We start from the raw sequence: 18,255 nt of genomic DNA on the forward strand, positions 1-18,255 counted from the left end.
TAGAAAAATAATAAACTCCTTTATCAGCAGAGATTGGAAATTTCCTAACTCCGCCGAACCACAAAATATTAGCTCATTAAATGTCATCATTTAGAGATGATGAAAAAGAGGCCAGGGAGTCGAGTGCCTTCCCAGAGTCTTTTTTGCAGGGACTTCAGGGATGTCGGTGTCTAGGGGGAATCAAGGTCACAGAATACGTAACTGTCGGGCACCCCAATAATTTAATTCAGTACGAATGAAAATGACTTCACTTCTTGGTGGGGACCCCGCATTTCCTTAGGTGGCAATGCAATAATCAAGGCCACGGAAGTGGGCTTGGAAGCCACAAGGAAGAAATGGGGAGAATGGTGGAGTCCACCTGCCTTGTCTACACTCTCCCTGAAGAGAGCAGACTGGACTGTCCACGGACCACAACACTCTCGGACGGCAGCTTCCAATCCCGAAGCCAGCGAGACTCACTACTGATGTGCTTTGTCAAATCCGTCAGCTTGGAGACGTTCAAAAAGGTCAAGTGAACCGTAAGACGGCTGGGGTTTGGCCCTTTTGGGGGACGGCCCAGAACGTAGTTGGGCAACGTGAGTCCTTAATTCCGAAAGTTAAAATTATTCTAAGTCCCGGGGATGTCAGGTACAGCATGGTGACTACAGTTAATAACACTGTACTGCATATTTGAAAGTTGTTAAGGGAATAAATCTTAAAAGTTCCCATCATCACAAGAAAAAAAAAAAAAAAAGAAACCTCTGTAATTATGTGTGGTGAAAGATGTGAGTTAGGTTTATTGCGGTGATCGTTTCGCAATGCATACAAATATCGAATCATTATGTGTACCTGAAACTAAAATAATGTCGTATGTCAGTGCCTGAACATAAAATAAGGTAGCTCTGTGATTTCCATGATGGACAGGCGCTCAAATAACCCAAAGGGCAGATAATAATATAGTAAAAGTTGTCAGACCTGAAAATGAGGCTATGATGTTTTATATAGAAGCTTTGGCTTTCAAATTATACGTTTAACTAGATCAACACATAAATTGTCTCCTGGTTTAAAGCATCCGACACGGAACGGATGTGACCATGTGCATTCTGGGTGACAGCAAGACCCTCCGTGTGACGGAGGAAACACTGGTGCTCTGGATGAAGCCCCGAGCTGGATAAATCCGGCTGTCTGCTTGATGAGCCCCGATCGGTGCTTTCTGTGAGGCTGTCTCCTCATCTGTGAGGTGGGGACGAAAACAGCACAGAGCTTCTAGGGCTGCCATGGGAACGTGTAAGTCACCACGTTCTTGCACAGGGGCTGCTATGGAGTCAGGACGGAACGCACTTAACACGGCGTCTGGCGTCTTAGAAAACATCCATGACATCATTTCTTGGTTTGTTGACTGACTGATCGATTGTAACTCACCGGAAAACAGACCGATGTTTGTCTGGAGTATGAACAGGGATGAAGTTTTGTCCTTCATCACTCCCTATGGTTCTCTGCACCAGTCGGTTGAGTAAGTGCCCCGCCTGACTCAGCAGCAATTGTGTCAGTGCCATCTGTGGCTTCCCTCGGTGTGGACGGACAGCACCTTGCACTGTTGTGCGTGCAAACTCACGCCCCCGTTTATATTGGAACACAATGCTAGGGGCGCCTGGGTGGCTCAGTCAGTTAAGCATCCGACTCTTGGTTTCGGCTCAAGTCACGATCTCACGGTTCGTGGGTTCGAGCCCCGCATCGGGCTCTGCGCTGACAGTGTGGAGCCTGCTTGGGATTCTCTCTCTCCCCCCAATCCCCCCGCCGCCTCTGCCCCTCCCCTGCTCGCTCTCTCTCAATAAATAAATAAATAAATAAACTTAAAAAAAAAAAAAAAAAAAAGAACACAGTGCTAACCCCCCAACCCGCTGCCAGCGTTTGGTCACACGGAGGAGAATGGTCCCAGAATTCACATGGAACCAAAGGGTAAATTGAGAGCCTTTTAAGGAAAAGTCTGTGGAATATAAAATAAAAATGCCTTCGGGGATCGACCTACCTCCAGGTGTGGCGGGGAGGAGAGGACTCACTTGGGCAGGCTGCTGGACTAATGGAGCTCGTGAGCGTGCTAATCGGTGGGGGAAATGCTTCTAAACGTCATCCGGTAATGCGGCCCTTGCCTGGTCCACCGAGATGCGAGGTGCCAACCTCTCCGTGTAACCGAACGCAGAACCGCCGAGATTCCAGACCCTCAACACACCCGCCAGAGATGCCTCGTATGCATCCAAGCGCTTCAGTGAATCCGTCTAGGATAGTCTCTCCTCTGGTGTCCAAACCAAAGAGAAAACCTGTTCCCAGACCGAGCAGGGCTTTCAGAAACTAGGTGACTATTCACCAAGGAGACGTTGAGGACATTTGCCTGCAAATAATTGTGATAGAAAAGAATCAATTAGGGCCCCATCTGCAGTTCGTTAATATGATCCGTTGAAAAAGGAGGCCAGATTCACCGAGTCAGTCCGAAAGGCTAAAAATAGGACTAATGTGAGCCTGGCCCAGTGCACTGAAGGCAATAAAAAGACCTCTACATCTGCTAGAGCAGGAGTCCCTGGACGCTCCCTGACTCTTTACTACTTATCCTCAGTGGTAATTGGGAAGGGAGGCATTTATCTGCTTTCCAGAAAAAGCAAAAAACATTCCGTGAGGATCACTGTGGCCAAAAATATCATCCTGTGCTGATGCAGGAGAATCAACAGAGGCTGTTTTCTTATAGCACAAATCTCCTTCTAAATTGTCCGAAGGAATGCATCTCCCTCGAAAAGATTTACGAGTCACTTGGGCAGCAATTGCCAAGGTGCGGTGGGGCAACGATCATGCATTTTTTTTTTTAAAGGAGTTTATTTGTTGTGATGTGTTTATTCCAAAGAATATAAACACACCCAACCTGTGACTCCAAGGCTTTGCCGTCTGCAGAGATGGAAAAAAGGAAATCAGAAGGTGGCACACCTTTGAACGTTTGAAAACTGGAAAATAGTCTTCTAGGGCCGAAGCCGGTTGGGTTCCCATGGCTCGGACAAGTGATGTGTGCACAGAATCATTTTCGTAGCCTCACTGAACACGGAACCAGCGAGATCTCCAAATGCCCAGTGAAAACCCGCAAAGTTGCAAGGACCACTTGGTTTTCTCCCTACATTAAGAAGTCTTCATCCAAATGACCTGAGCAACAGTATAGGATTCCTTTTCGGATCACCAGTCTCTGGGATCTCTGAAGTTGAACCAAGTGTACCCCATGCCCCGGAGGGGACAAGAAAGAGCGTTTTACCTTTTTGAGCCAGCTAGAGGCTACGGGCACAAGGAAGGAGTTCCTGAAGACTTTTGACAGCTTACTCCACCCCCAGGCCCTTATCCTCGTTTTTTGAACCACAGCCATTCACATCCTGGGATGTTGAGGGGATGCCCCGGTAGGAGGCACGAGGACCCTGGGTGCACCCAGATGGGACTGGGATTTCAGAGGACACCTGAAATCTGGTGGGGAGGTCAGCATGGGGAGTGAGCCATCCACTCACACGGAGAAAAGAGGGGTTTGATGCCTTTTTACTTCACACTAAACCTCTCATCTCCGGTTAAAGAAACTGTGGCTCATTCCACGATGGAATACTATTGAGTTAGAGCAGATGCGGAAGCAGAGAAAAAGAGAAAGGAGTTGCGGAATAACACGTTAGCACGATTTGCTTTTGTGCAAAAGGAGAGGACTTAAATATGCTTGTGTATAAACGTAGAGTGTTTCTGGAAGGATTTACCGAAAGCGTTAACGATAGTTGCTTATCCAACAACGGTAAGAGAGGGGGCACCGAGTGTGGGGAGAAGGCTTTTAAGTTCCACTTTGGAGCCATCTGTGTGTTGGCAATTTTTGCAATGATCTCTGCCGCTTTGATAACAAAGGCCTTTTCAAAGATAGCAAACAATGGGAAAATAGTCCAAAGCTTGCATCGATGCCCCCGGAATTTTAGACCATGGGACGTTTGTTAGAGTGAGCGGTTCACTTGCATTTACAACATAATCACAGTACGTAATGCACGTTACCTAATAATCATCATGACGGAGACCAGCATTCCCATATTAACCACGATCCAGCACGCACGTTGCATAACAGTCTCACGTAAGAAACCTCTTTCTGCAGAAGCACAGGATGGACACGTGGGCATGAGCTTGGATCGCCCCGGCTCCAGCTGATGAGACAGCCCCTGTCCCTCTGGCTGTAATCACAGCCCCCGATCCACGTCAGGCACTGGCTGAGTCGCATCGCAGACATCAGCTCTCGTCTTCCTGGTAACTCTCGGCTGTTGGTTCCACGTCTCTGTTTACAGATGAGGAAATCGAAGCTTTGAAAGTTTACCCCATTATTGTGACAGCGACACTGGCACCCTCCCGGCCACAGCACGAAGTTCTCCCTCGGATTACGGATTACGTTTCCCCATCCTCCCGACAATGAAATGTGAGTAGAAGTGAGGTGTGTCGTTTGAGGCTAATGTAACCTGCGCTTTCTCTCACCCTCCGCGCGGAGATCTCCAAGGCCCTAGGGGTCGGCGAGCCTGGGCTCCTGAATCGCCGCCTGAGGACGGTCACCCACTGTCCTGAACTGGACGTAAATATCAGTGCTAAGGCTGTGAAATCGGAGGGGTTCTTTGTTACTGCTGCCCGTGTTACCCTAAGTAATGCAAAGTGCCAGAATGCAGTTGGATTTCAAAGGAAAGAGGGCTGGGCCAGGACGCTGGGGCCATTCGCCTGCAAAGCACGCTCCCTTCCCGCCATGCTGAAATGCTCCCAAGCCATACCGTGTAGCTACTCAGCTCATCTGTGGCCTTAGCCAGCCCCCGGCCCACCGTGGGGCCTGGGACCCAAGCCAAGAGGCAAAACGATAGGGGTCAGGGCAGACGGCACCCCAGCCATGCGACAGCTCCCCGGCTACCTTTCTCTGCACAGAAGAGGAGGGGGCGGGGGTCCCAGGGGGCGGGGGGCTCCCAGACAGGCTGCAGTTCATCAGCAGTGTCTTCGGGAATCGCTCCACCAGGGAAGGCTCTGATGCCAGCTTCACCTCCCGTCTTCCTCCATCGCCTGCCTCAGCCCCTGCTCTGCGACGGCTGATACGCAAACCGCTGTGCTTCCAACCGCTTTCCGTCTGGGAAGCCGTGGGCCTGGTCGGCGACGGCCTTCTTGTCTACTCGTTCCCCCGGCCCGTTTCTGGTCACAGATGGAGGGATGTGATGAGCCACCGAGAATCCGAGGAGGAGGCTGTCTAGTCCAAAAGGGGCTGCGGATGTGGGAGTCGGGATCAGAGCTCCAAAAATATTCTGTATTTCAGAAGCTGTCTTATCCCCTGCGTGGCTGGGTGGCCCAGAGAGATTCATTGTCCGGTGAGGGGCCCTCGTAATGAGCTGCGGGGAACAGAAAAGCCGTCATCTTTGGGGAACACGGGATGTGGCTTCGATTTGGGGTGTATCTTTGGCTCCTTTGTTTAGGCGTGGTCCCTGCAAGCTAAAAAGAGATGTATACCACACAAATAAGGGGAGAGAAGCAAGGAGAAAAAACATTCGAGGGGTCTTTGCTGACCTTCCGGGGGGTGGGGGTACCTTAGAGGAAGGCTCAGTTCTTGGGCTATCCGTTAGCCACTGCTCTGCCCGCCCGCACAGCTTCCCGGCACCCTCCGTGAGCGAGCGGCGTGCTGGTGATAGACCTCACATCTGTGCAAGGCCCCGGAGGAGTCAGCTCAGACCACGTCAGCTCTCCCTGCATGACTTCCATGAGGACAGCATGGCTGGCGGGTGGTCAAAAACCAGAAGCGAGGCCCAAACCCTGGAGACAAAGGCGGAACTGTCCGGTCCAAACCAACCATAGCCACTGGGGAATGAGAACAACGTGCTTATGTGGTAAGCCCTGCAGAGAGATACTTTTCTAATATTTTCCAAGACCTCAGCTTTCTTTTCTTTTTTTCTAATAAAATCCTACGCGAGACAATGTTACATGGCAGTTGCTTCACCAACGTTGCATCACATTCTCACTGGCAGTGTTAGCGTTTAACCATCCTAGAAAACCAGGATATTTGTATCCTGAAAACGCAAGTAAGTCATTTCCTCTTTCAGTTCTAAGTGTTTCACTGGTACCTCCAGAAGCTTCTGTGAAATCTGGTAAGAAAAAAGGTAATCGATAATGTTATTTTAGGGGGCACCTGGGTGGCTCAGTTGGTTGGGCATCCGGCTTCGGCTCAGGGCACGATCTCACGGTTCATGAGTTTGAGCCCCGCTTCGGGCTCCGGGCTGACAGCTCAGAGCCTGGAGCCCGCTGCGGATTCTGTGTCTCTCTTTCTCTCTCTGCCCCTCCTTCACACTCTGTCTCTCTCCCCTTCTCTCAAAAATAAATAAACATTTAAAAAACTTTTTTTTAAATAATGTTATTTTAGGATAAAACACTGTATTAAATTTTTTTTTTAAAGAAAAGCATTTTTTTGCCTCCATTCTAGTTTTTTAAAGAACCGCAATCATTGGGAATATTTCTTGGTTAAGTAGCACGAGTGCATTTATCAGCGGCATCCTTTTCTTGTTTCTGACAACGTAACTTTCCGTACGTTGGCGCACTCCCTAGCCTGACAACAGATACCTCCTCCAGTTTGTAGGACACAGTCACCCTTTGTTCCAGACTCCCTGGAAGGCACTGAGGAGCCGGCGGTGATCAGCTCAGCCCTCGTGGACCTTATGCTCTGCTGGAAGGAAGAGACGAACCCCAAGAAGCTGAGCCGCCGTGTCGACTCGTACTCGGCAGACCACCCTTGCTGCATAAGGTACAACATTTCAGCTGCATATCCACGTGCCCCAGAAACACAGTGGGAAACCTGAGCCAGCCTTCCTCGTGACTTCAGGCCTCGCCCCGACTCCAGTGGAGACAAGCCAAAATGTTTCAGCTCCCAACCCAGGGCAGATCTCAAATATGACACATGACTCAAAAGCAGTTGGTGAGATATGGCCCCTTCGGCGAGTGTCTGATTGGTTCCAGAGGAAAGAGTTTAGACAGCCCGGCTCAGAGCACACGTCTGGAGGGGAGTCCTCGGGGTCTGGGTTTCTGGCAGGCCTCCGGGCTCAGGGACTAGCAGGGCTCGCTACGTGCTCAAACGTGAAGCGCCTGTGAGACACGCAGCCCGTGGAAGCCAGCGGGGCTGGTCCCACCTGCAAGCTGCTTACCTCACTCCACCACCCCCTGAGGGGGGGAGGCTGGAACATGTTTCCAGGGAGTGGCAGCCTCTTAAGGCTATAATAATGTCGATCAACTCGAATGGACTAATATCACAACACTGTGATGGGGTCTTCAAGAAAAGATACTAAAACGGTCGCGTTATCGGAGAGCTGAGCACGCTAAAGTTGACCGTCTTACTCTGGGCCAAGCCAAGTGGTGAGTCAGTCAGGGACAAGGCTGACATTTTCTTTTCAGCAAGTCATATTTCCTTCCATTAAAAAAGTAATGGAGAAGCCAGACCCCAAACGACAAACGCTGTAAGATTCCACTTCTACGAGCTCCTGAGAGGAGTCAAATTCATAGAGACAGAAAGGAGACCGGTGGCTGCCAGAGGCTGGTGGGTGAGGCGTGGAAATGGGGAGTTAGCGTTTCATGGGGACAGACTTTCAGTTGGGAAGATAAGAAAGTTCTGGAGACGGATGGTAGTTGATGGTTGCCCACGGTGGGAACGTCCTTAATGCCACTTAAAAAATGGTTAAAGTGGTAAATTTGCGTTCTGTATATTTTATCACAATAAAAAAAGTTATGGAAATATTCGCTCTGATTCTTTAATTAGATCCTTTGAAGATGAATTGTGTTCTGTTTAGCATTTTCTTTCTGTATGTGGGCTGGCCTTTCCGCAAGGCATCAGACAGAGACTCTTAAGGACAGAGACTATTATTTATCCTTTGAGCCCCTCAGCACCAGTACACATCCCTAATATATAATGTGGGACAAATGTTATTTGAAAGAAAAAAAAAAAGAATGAACAAATGGACCCAGCATTGCCTCATCAGCAAAGGTCATGTCACGGCACCGGGTTTTTTCTAAAAACATGTTCACAGAACAGTAACAACAACAAAGACAAAGGACATTATTGAGTGTTTTGCATTCAGAGTAATTAAGATTCTCAATCCAAAAAAAAAAAAAATTATTAAATACACATATGTAGTCATAGTGAAAGTTTCCTGCCTACATTTCCCATAAAGCTCTTACTTCACTCTAATAAGAGGTAGGAGTGATGAACGAATGAATGGCTTTCCTTCCTGGTCCACGGAGTTAGATTTTCCCCATCTGGATATCAGAGCCTTCCATGCAGAGAAAGAGAGTGTCCTGCTGGTCCCTGAGGAAATAAAGGAAGCACCTAAAGTTGGTCCAGCATCAACGTCCCTTTCCGGGGCAGCTCCCTCCTCTGGGTGAGACAGGAAGTGATCACTGGCCGCCCTCCCACTGACTCAGCCGTGAAACCTTTACAGTAATTCGACTTCACTACACTGATGCTTCCTTGGGCGAAGACTTTCTCATTTTTCTGGTAAAACAGATCTCTGAGGCTCGAGAAACCCAACAGCAAGAGAAAGGAATGCTTGCGTTACTCAAAGCCAGAGAGCATGGATGGCGGAGAGAACTGAGACGCCTTTCTCCCGCAGCTTTCTTTTCAGTGCTGAGCCACCCTCCCAGTGTCCTCAAATTCCTAAGGGTTTTTTTTTTTTAATCTCACATTTTGGTACTAAATAAATCCAACCATTTGTGCACTCTAGTCCTTTTTAGCAAAGAGTGCGTTAGCTGTTTTCTCTGCAGAACAAAACCAAAACCCCATCCAAATGAAAAGCTGCACACAAAAATAAGGGATGTCTTCTGATCGGTGCAGTAGAATTGCCATGAATTTTTTTTGGTGGCATTAAGTACATTCACGATGCTGTGCAGCCATCACCACCATCCGTCTCTAACGTTTGGGGAGATCTCAAAATATGTAATCATGGTGAGAAAGCTTTTTTCTGGGCTCAGAAATTCGGAATGACAGAAACTATCATTTGTGGCATTATCATGGAGGAGAATCTGAAAAACCTCCGGCCACAAAATACCTAGATATGCTGTACAAAAATAACACACACGGTTTTAAAAGCACAGCTGAGATCAGTAAAGGAAATCCCTGAGGCCAAAGCGGGCTGAACACCGGAGCAGGTGTGGACACTTTGGCTGCCTGTGCAGAGGGAGCCCTGGCGGGGAACAAAGTCACCTTGAGCTTCAGAACCACAGGCCATGCTTCACGCAGCCTTGGGGTTTAAACTGACACACCTGTATGTTCTAGAAAGTCCATGCTGATTAGATAGCATCAAAAGAGTCCCAATCTAGTAATATCACAGGGGCACTTGCTGAAGCAAATGAGAAACTTCTCTATGGAAACAGATCCCCAGCCTCGGCCACACAAGATTCCCATAGTGAACGTTCTTTGAAACGGAAGTTCACAATCAAAAACTACAACATGCTTCAAGGGACATGAGCACGAAGAACCAGAGCCAACAAACAATGGCAGGCAGTAATGAACCTCAGGAACCCCCAAGAACATCAGATAATGAAGCTCTCAGAACAGGCTATAAATTATGCCTAAATGCATTTAAAAATGTAAAAGGGAGGATCAAAATTATAAGCAAATAATCAGACTCTATTTAAAATTAAAAAAAAAAAAAAAAAAAAGACCCAGGGGCACCTGGGCAGCTCAGTCGGTTAAATGTCTGACTTTGGCTCAGGTCATGGTCTCACGGTTCACGGGTTCGAGCCCCAAATCAGGCTCTGCACTGACAGCTCAGAGCCTGGAGCCTGCTTCGGATTCTGTGTCTCCCTCTCTCTCTCTCTGCCCCTCCCCTGCTCACTCACGTGCACGCTTTCTCTCTCTCTCTCTCTCTCAAAACACGAATAAACATGAAAACATTTTAAAAACCAAATTTGAAAAATGACCAAATATAACTTCTAGACATGAAATGTGCATCATTAAAAACAAAAACGTATCGAATGGGTTTTAAAGATCAGCTTAGACAGCTAAAGAGAGCACTGTGACCCAGGAAATGGTTTGGAAGGGGATCACCTGGAGTACAGCACACAGAGACAAAGAGATTTGCAAAATGAAAGAGAAGTTGAAGACATGGAAGATGAACAGGAAGCTCTAGCAGGTATCACACTGGAGTTCCAGGAAGACGGGAGCAAGAGGCGATATTTTAAAGACAGGGGCTGAGAGTTTTCTAGGGCAGGATGGAAATCAGATTCAGGAAGCAAAACTGGTTCAAAGCAAGATGGACAAAACTAGACACAGGTTAAGGAAAAATTGCCAACGGGAAAATCCACGAGCAGAGAGTTGGGGGGGTGGGGGGTGGGGGTGGGGGTAGCTTGACATAGACTTTTCTATAGCAACGATGGAAGCCAGAAGTCAGTGGAACCTTTTCAAAACACTGAGAGATACAGGATGAGCTTACTCGGTTTACAAGCTAAACATAGCAAAGGAACAAACTCCGGCCGTCACAGATCCTGTTCAGGGCTAGTCGTAAAAAGTTACTTCTGTAGGAATGACAGATCATGGGGATGTGATCTGCACGGGGTCACTGCTCTTGGCCCAACGCTCGGCGGTCACCAACCTGGAATTCTTGATCATACTGAACAAGGAGGCCTGCCCTCCCGTTTTTCACTGGACCCTACGAACTATGCAGCTGGTCTTGTTGGCAGGCCCTGAGGGCCTTGTACCACTCAGGAGCAAGCAAGTAACATCCTACACAATGTGTGGTCAAGTTCTTTAAAACAAAGCAAGCATTCTGCAGAAAAATCGAAGTCTTGTAGCTTAAAAGACAAAAAAGGACTCATGCAAATATATCTGACGGAGTTTTTCAGCTACAAGCGCTCATGTCCCTTGTACATGGGGAGAGAAGGGGAAACCAAGCTCTGTCAGGGAAATCACCAGAAAGGAGTGAGAAAGTCACCAAAAAGCAAACACCTGTTAAGCCAGGTGACTTGTATGCATGCACCAAGGAGCCGTGCAAAATCCAGTGGCTAGAGAGAGCTGATGTTGGTGGAAAGAAAACTATTTCTCTTAAATCTTCAATAGGAACACTCCACGGCATCACTGGTGAAGTCTAGATAGTGGTCCAAATCAGACAGCTGGAAACACACTAACGCCAATCAATACAACCTAGAGGAAGTCCCTCCTCTGCTCCTTCGAATTAGACAAGGACCTTATGACAGGTAACGACGAGGAGAGGCTGCTGTAAAAAGTGTCACGGTGCATCCCGTTTAATTTTCTCATTATCAGAAGATTCTGGTAATATAAGAAGGTGCCTTAAAAGGCAGTACTGGTATGAACCTATCTGATTCATTATTTTTTCAAAGGCTCAAGTTTATGACCTTAAATGATAGTGGGCTCTACCCATTAAAATAGCTTTTCACAGTTACCCTGACTTTTGAACAAATGCAGAGTTAATTAAACTCTGTGTATCATATTTGCAGCCATCTTGGTCCATTAGGCGAAAGAAAAAAAAAAGTATCAGACGTCTAATAGAAAGTACCATGTCTCGGTCTAAAAATTCAGAGTTGCAAAATACATAGGCTCGTAATATCAGAATTAAAATGGAAACTTTTCAACTGCAGTTTCTGAGGTTATGTGGGTGGGAGAGAGTAAAACAGTGAGCCACAGTGAAGTGGCAGACGAGAGAGAGAGACAGAGACACAGACAGAGACACAGAGACAGAAAGAGAGAATGATGGATGCAAGTCTATACTGGGTTCTGGGGTCCTGGGGGCCATGTCTGTAGTTTTTCACTGGGGATAGTTTTTTGGGCAATGGCCTGTGACTGTCCTCATTGAGGTGGCAAGTGAAAGTTTCCTAGGATATGAAACTAACAAGCATTAGTAAATTACCCAATTGGGTATAAATGCTGATCTCCTTTCAGTGAGCCATTCTCATGCTGGAAGGGGGGAGTGTGGAGGGTCCTTTGGAAGCCTTGCACCATAATGTAACTCTTCGGTAGTCCCAGACACTCCCTCCCAGATGGGACCTCTATCCTGCACAGCATGGCACAAGGAGTAGAAATTGGGGAGTGGGCGGGATGAGTTCAGAAAGGGGGCTCCAGATCGGCTGCACCTAAGCATCCCCAGCGCCCACACACGCCTGATTCTCACTCATTCCCTCCTTCCCCAGAGAACTCTCTGAAATTGGCTCTCTTGGCCGGTTTCTTTCCCTCCCGAGACAAGCTATGGTAGGAGGTGGGGTCACTGGCACATCGGAGGCATAAACAAGGATGTCTGAGCTCAGGACTTGCTGAAGACACCAATAATGGCCTTCTCATCGCGGCCTCCGCCTCCATGCTTAGCCTCTTCCTCCTTCGAAGATTCCTCCCGTTTGGCTTTGATGGCCCAACGTCCACTCCTTCCTCTTTCGGCTTTTGTACGGCATCTTGAGTAAACGATGATGCTACAATCCAGCGTGTGCTTCTCTGCGTGCTTTGGGGATGTACGTTTTGTGGAAATAACAAAAAGAACCTGTTTCTGCTGGTTTCCCATGCGAAGAAGACAAAGGTTTGGCAGTGGTTTGCTTATTGGTTTCTAGCCGGTTGGCCTGAGATGTGTGCCTCCATCAGAAGGAGCACCCCACCTCTCCCAGGCCAATGAATCTGACCTAATTGAAATACGGGATAAGCACACTGCAAATATACTAAGAGGAAGAGAAGAGGACAAGGTAACAAGTCGTTAGGACAATGGAGATAAAGGGAAGAAAGGATGGTGACTTCACTGGTGGTGCATTCTAGAAGAGTCCCTGGCTAACACCCTTCTCCCATGCAGGGTCCCCTTGTGAGGACGGCAACCCAGGGACTAACAGCCAAAGTTTCCAAGTCAAGATCTTTTAAAGAGCTGGTGCACAGTGGGCCAAAAAGGACATTTTTTCAAAAGGCGGTACAGGTACACAGGAGACGTCTAAACACTTCCAGAACATTGCAGGTAGCACCGATCAGAAAGCAAGTTCACCCTCCTGCTTACAGCTTATTTATATTTAGTATATTTACTGAATGTGCCTCTTGCACTACAGCCCCTGGGCATGTAGGAGGAATGATTTTTTTTTTTTTTTGAAAAGGGCAGTCCCTGCTCTTAGGACTTAGGGCCCATCATCTGCAAATGCATGCCAACGCAAGCCAATTCCGGGGATCATTTTGTATGCCTGCGTGCCTTTTTTCCTACCAAAGTTTCTGGGAATGGCTGCATGAATGTGATTTGAAAGAGGGCTTCTGCAGTCAAGGCTTCCACAACCTAACATAGGACGGAAAGTTCTGGGCAGACCCGCTAAACTAATCCTATTTAGGCAGAGACTTATAGAGATAGAGGAGATGTGTCTACACAGTCACAAACACAGCCTGCCAAGGGACAAGTGGGTTGTTAAATATCATTTTTAAGCTAAAGAAAATCTCTTTAAAATGCACATTGTGAGGAGCTTAGTACAAAGATCCAAAGCCATGGGAATTGCATCTTGAAAAATGCACAGGAGGGGTGCCTGGGGGGCTCAATCAGTTAAGTGTCCAGTTTTGGATTTCAGCTCGGGTCATGATCTCACGGTTCGCGGGATCGAGCCCCAAATCGGGGTCCGCCCTGGGCGTGGAGCCTGCCTGAGATTCTCTTGCTCTCTCCTTCTGCCCCTCCCCTGCTCGCTCTCTCTCAAAAAAATAAAGAAATAAACATAAATAAAAATAAAAACGCACAGATGGCAAAGCAGAAAACTACATAGATTTGATATTTTGGTAGAAAACTTTGAGGACTGCGCCAGCGAAGGGAAGGCTGAATTAGCACATCGACGCTATTCCAGCCTGGCCCCTGCGGGTTCCCGGGTGGCCCACCCAGACCAGAATAGTTGTCTGCAGGAAAGGTAAATCGCGGCGTTCCCAGCAGCTGGCACACGGCCAACCTCCACTTCCCATTCTTTCACTCTCCCTCCTACCCATGACCGGAAGCAGGAGGAACAGAGAAGGAAAGGTGGGGCTGGAGGACACGGGGGCTCATGGCAGAACCGAAGCCACCCTGTGACCTCTCAAAGGAAGAGTGATTAAGAACCGTGGCCCTGAGTTTGAATCCTGCCATTCCTTCGGGACCCTTCCTGCCATTCCGTCGGGACCCTTCCTGTTCCAACAGCCATTACCTGCGGCTCTTTTTCAGAGCACTGCCCATAGGCCATTAGACAGCTTTGCCTGCCTACAGAAGGAACCAGGAAAACGTGGGAATGGTTAAGGAGCTGCCCTTACCCAATGACCGATGGCTGATGACAGGATTAAAGCCCGCATCCCCAGGCCTCCAGTGGGAACAGCCCCGAGGGGCCTGCACTTTGGAAATCCCATGGGCAGAGTCTGTAGGGCTCAGTGAAAGATGAAAATGCAAGTCCCTTGTTCCAAAGACAGCAACAGCAGCACCTCAGCCCAAGCACAGGGCCCTCCTGAGCACGGGGCCCCACAAGGGCACAGGGTGCACACCCACGAACCCAGCCCAGCCCGTGGGATTAGGTGGAACCCATCAGCCCAGGGACTTCTCGGAGATGGCCCCTGCTTGGCTCGCTTCCCGGTCCAGCTGCTCTCTCAGCAGATTTCTCCAGGAATCACTTCCCTAACACATCACCTGCCTGTGAGTCCTCATCTCGGGGTCTGCTTCTGGGAGCCTGACCTGAGACAGGACCTCAGGTGTGCTCCCTGAACTTCTTGAAACCTCAGTTTCCTTCATCGGTAAAGATGGGAGGAAAACAGAGTCTCTTGTTGAGGTGCTGGGAGAATCCCGTGAGATAATGCGTGGAAAGTGTTCAGCACCATGTCGGGCCATGAATGCTAGCTAACATCATTTTTGTTATAATGACCAACAAAATTAAGTGCCCTTGCCTTCACAAAGGGACTCTGGGTAAGTAGAATCCTGCCTGTTCCCTCTGTCCCCTGTGCTTGGAAGACCACACCTGAGCCTATGGCCCAAGTTTTGTCACTAAGGTTTGACAAAGGTAGAGGCATCTGAGAGGGGAAGCAAAGAAGTCCCTTTGACAAGATAATTAGAACAGAGTGACTCTGACATAAGGGTGCTGATCGCCCTAGCTAGCTTGGCCAAAATGAATTACATGTATGATGAGATTACTTGACAAGATCCTTCTAGAAGTGCTAGGTGTCATCAGCCCCGGAAGTTCTTCTGAGACAAGAGAGATGAATGTGAGGCCACCATGGATAGCAGAAGTTGTTGGAAGAGGACAAGAGTGAGTAGCCTTCTCTTTACTGTCACCCACATGCCTGAACTGTCAACACCACAGCCTAAGCAGACATCCTGTTGGAAATCCTACCTTTTCTCACATGGGGGTTGGTGCTGACCTTAAGAATTTCCCAAAGACCATAATTGGCCTCCCTCTCCAGCCTCTCAGACTTGTCTAGGCCAAGGTGGGTTCAGGGATCGAGCCCCTCCCATAGGAATCACTTGTGCTTTGGAAAGCTCTCCATCCATTGGAACGCATATCCCTCGAACACACAATCACAAAACCCCAGTGACAGCCAAGACTCTATCCAAGCCAAGACTTTCTTTACCACTTAGAACCCAACAAAAGAAAGGGCTTTGGGACAGCCGAAGTTGGTTTCACTGTATCAGGCGCGTATTGACTGACCTGGTCGGCCCTCCCTCTGTGGGAGGCATCTGAGGATACCAAAATACCTGAGACACAGCCCTGCCCTCAAAGTGGCTCACAGGTTCATCCAACTGAGTCAGGGAAACCCAACTTTTCTCTGACGTGAGAAGACGTGGTTTTTGGATGAGCAGCCCACATCACATGGCAGGCAGATGAGGAATCGCCCCTGCCCTTAGCCCTTTGCTTCTTGATTCCTGATATGACATATGGAAATGGATGGCTGGGGCAGGCTCCTCCCCTACCCCCGCACCCAGGCATTCCACACTGTTGCTGTTCATATCAAAAGAACAGCCATGGCATCCCTGGTTACTTCCTGGCGTAGGGCAGGCAGTGACTGACCGAATGAATGAATGAATCCATCAATTAATCGGCCAGTCAACCCACTAACCAACAGAGATACTTGGGAGTGCATTTTCCCAAAGAAACAACACTGTGGGTGGCGAGTGGCCCCAAGGCAGCCCCACACCCTGACTCTAGCACTAACACAGCTGAGATGCAGCTGGGGACAACCGGTCCATTTCAACTCTGCTCAACATACTCCTCTCCACGAACTCCGGGAGCCCAGCTGCAGTCGCACGTGGTAGGCTTGCTTCACGAATGGGTCCCTACCTGACTTTTCCTGGCCAAGGCTTGCCCAGAACAGAAGGCGGTGCTTGGAATCAGCAGGGCTTCAAGTTAAGGTGCTTCTGAGGCTTGGCGAGGGGCCCGGAGAGACAGCCAGACTCACTGAGGGGCAGCTCTATATTACACAGCAGCCTTGTCCAGAGGACAAGTTTGGGTTTCATTGGACTTCTCACCTAGAATAAGGTCCAAGTGCTTCTCACTGTAATGCGGCACTATGAGACATCTGTCACCATTCTGGAGAGGCTATTTTTCCCCCTTTGATTTGCTTCACAGCACGGGCTGTTGTTGCAGCTAATTGGGGTGGGTAAATCATGGCCGGTGCCACGTGCAGTCCTCCCTCCCGGGACTCTCTCAGACACCAGCAGAGTCCCTCAGAGGCACTCTTGCCCCTGGGAGTACTCTCGGCCATTCCCTTGTATCCCTGCTTGTCAACCGGTCCCCACGCCAGCCCCCCCAAGCAGCGCTTTCTGTGTCTTGCTCACCTGATCAGAGCCCTGGGATTGGATGCGCTCACCATCCCTGCAGGTGGGGACACCGTCGCTGCACCGGAAAGTGGGTAACTGCCAACTCCTGGCCGTGACACGTCAGAAAACGGTTCCCCGCAAATAGCGAATTGGAAGCACTTTACCCACCATTCAGAGCCGTCGCCAGAACCGTCACGCGCATCCAGCCCAGATCCTGGCACGAGGTAGATGTTTTCTGTCGTACCTTCGAAGCAGTGGCACATGGTAGGATGGATAAGCCTCCTGCTGGAAGGAGGTGCCTCGTGCTTGGAGATGTGGTTTTCCTTTCCGACCTACCAACCGCCAGTATGTAGAGATCCGAGCTCAGGACCAGGATCAGAATTTCTGAATTCTCAGATTCAAGTCATTACTCACACGCCATAAGGATCATAGAAGAGGTATCTGCATTGCAGAAATTCTGCAGAGGGGGCTCTTGGGTGGCTCGGTCGGTTGAGCGTATGACTTTGGCTCAGGTCGTGATCTCGCGGTTCACGAGCTCCAAGCCCCGTGTCGGGCTCTGTGCTGACAGCTCAGGGCCTGGAGTCTGTTTCGGATTCTGTCTCCCAATCTCTCTGCCCCTCCCCCACTTGTACTGTCTCTCTCTTTCTCTCTCTCTCAAAAATAAATTAAAACATTAAAAAAAAAATTCTGCAGAGGATTCTATAGTCCTCGGACACCTTCACTTGCATTCTGGCCCCCTATTTAACAGAAGCCATTTGCCGCCGAAGAAGTTCATTACTGAAGCTCATAAATACAATTTTTCCCTTGTATAAGTCAGGGTTCTCCAGAGGAACAGACCAATAGGGTGTGTGGAGAGAGAGAAGGATTTATTTTAAGGAACTGGCTCACATGACTGCTGGGAGGTCTGAAATCTGCAGGGCAGACTGGCAAACTGAAGACCCAGTGAAGAGTTACTTTTGCAGTCTCAAGTCTTGAGGTAGAAATCCTTCTTCCTTGGGAACCTCAGGTCTTTCTCTCTTAAGGCCTTCAACTGATTAGATGAGGCCCACCCATGTTACGAAGGGCCATCTGCCTTCTTCAAACTCTACTGATTTAAATGTTATTTGTACCTAAAAAATACCGTCACAGTGACATCTAAACTAGTATTGGGGTACCATAGCCTATCCTGGTTCATACGTAAAATTAACCATCACATCCCTTTAGTATTTGTAATCCTTGTCGCTGAGCCAGGTTGACGTACAGAGGAATGAAGCGTCAGAGATGGGGCAGAGAAACTTACAGGGCAAAGCTTCTTTCAAAATGTAAGCTCCTCACTGGCTCTAAGCTACTAGAAGGAAGGGGCATGTCAGATTGGATTCTGATCTCCACATCCAGGCCCAGGGCACGTGAGAGATGCTTCACGAACAGTGAGTGCACGTTAGCCTCGGGATCTGAACGAGCCCGGACCCCCATTCCAGCCCTGCGGCAGATTGGCTGTGTGGCCTCGTTCTGATTACTGAACTCCGTGCCTCGT

The 18,255-nt window shown here is 48.8% G+C and overlaps 1 long non-coding RNA gene across 1 annotated transcript; it reads right to left on the reverse strand.

Moving 5' to 3' along the window:
- Positions 1–1,863: 1,863 nt before the first annotated feature.
- LOC109248888 (uncharacterized) lies at positions 1,864–16,870 on the reverse strand. Its single transcript, XR_002072305.2, has 4 exons — positions 16,761–16,870; positions 16,264–16,451; positions 4,030–5,481; positions 1,864–2,368 (listed from the first exon to the last, which is right to left on the reverse strand). It is a non-coding gene; the product is annotated as an uncharacterized LOC109248888 (long non-coding RNA).
- Positions 16,871–18,255: the final 1,385 nt, after the last annotated feature.

This window comes from Panthera pardus, unplaced genomic scaffold (assembly GCF_024362965.1).
Source record: "Panthera pardus isolate Hobbes unplaced genomic scaffold, ASM2436296v1 HiC_scaffold_22, whole genome shotgun sequence".
In the NCBI taxonomy this organism is placed as follows: Eukaryota; Metazoa; Chordata; class Mammalia; order Carnivora; family Felidae; genus Panthera; species Panthera pardus.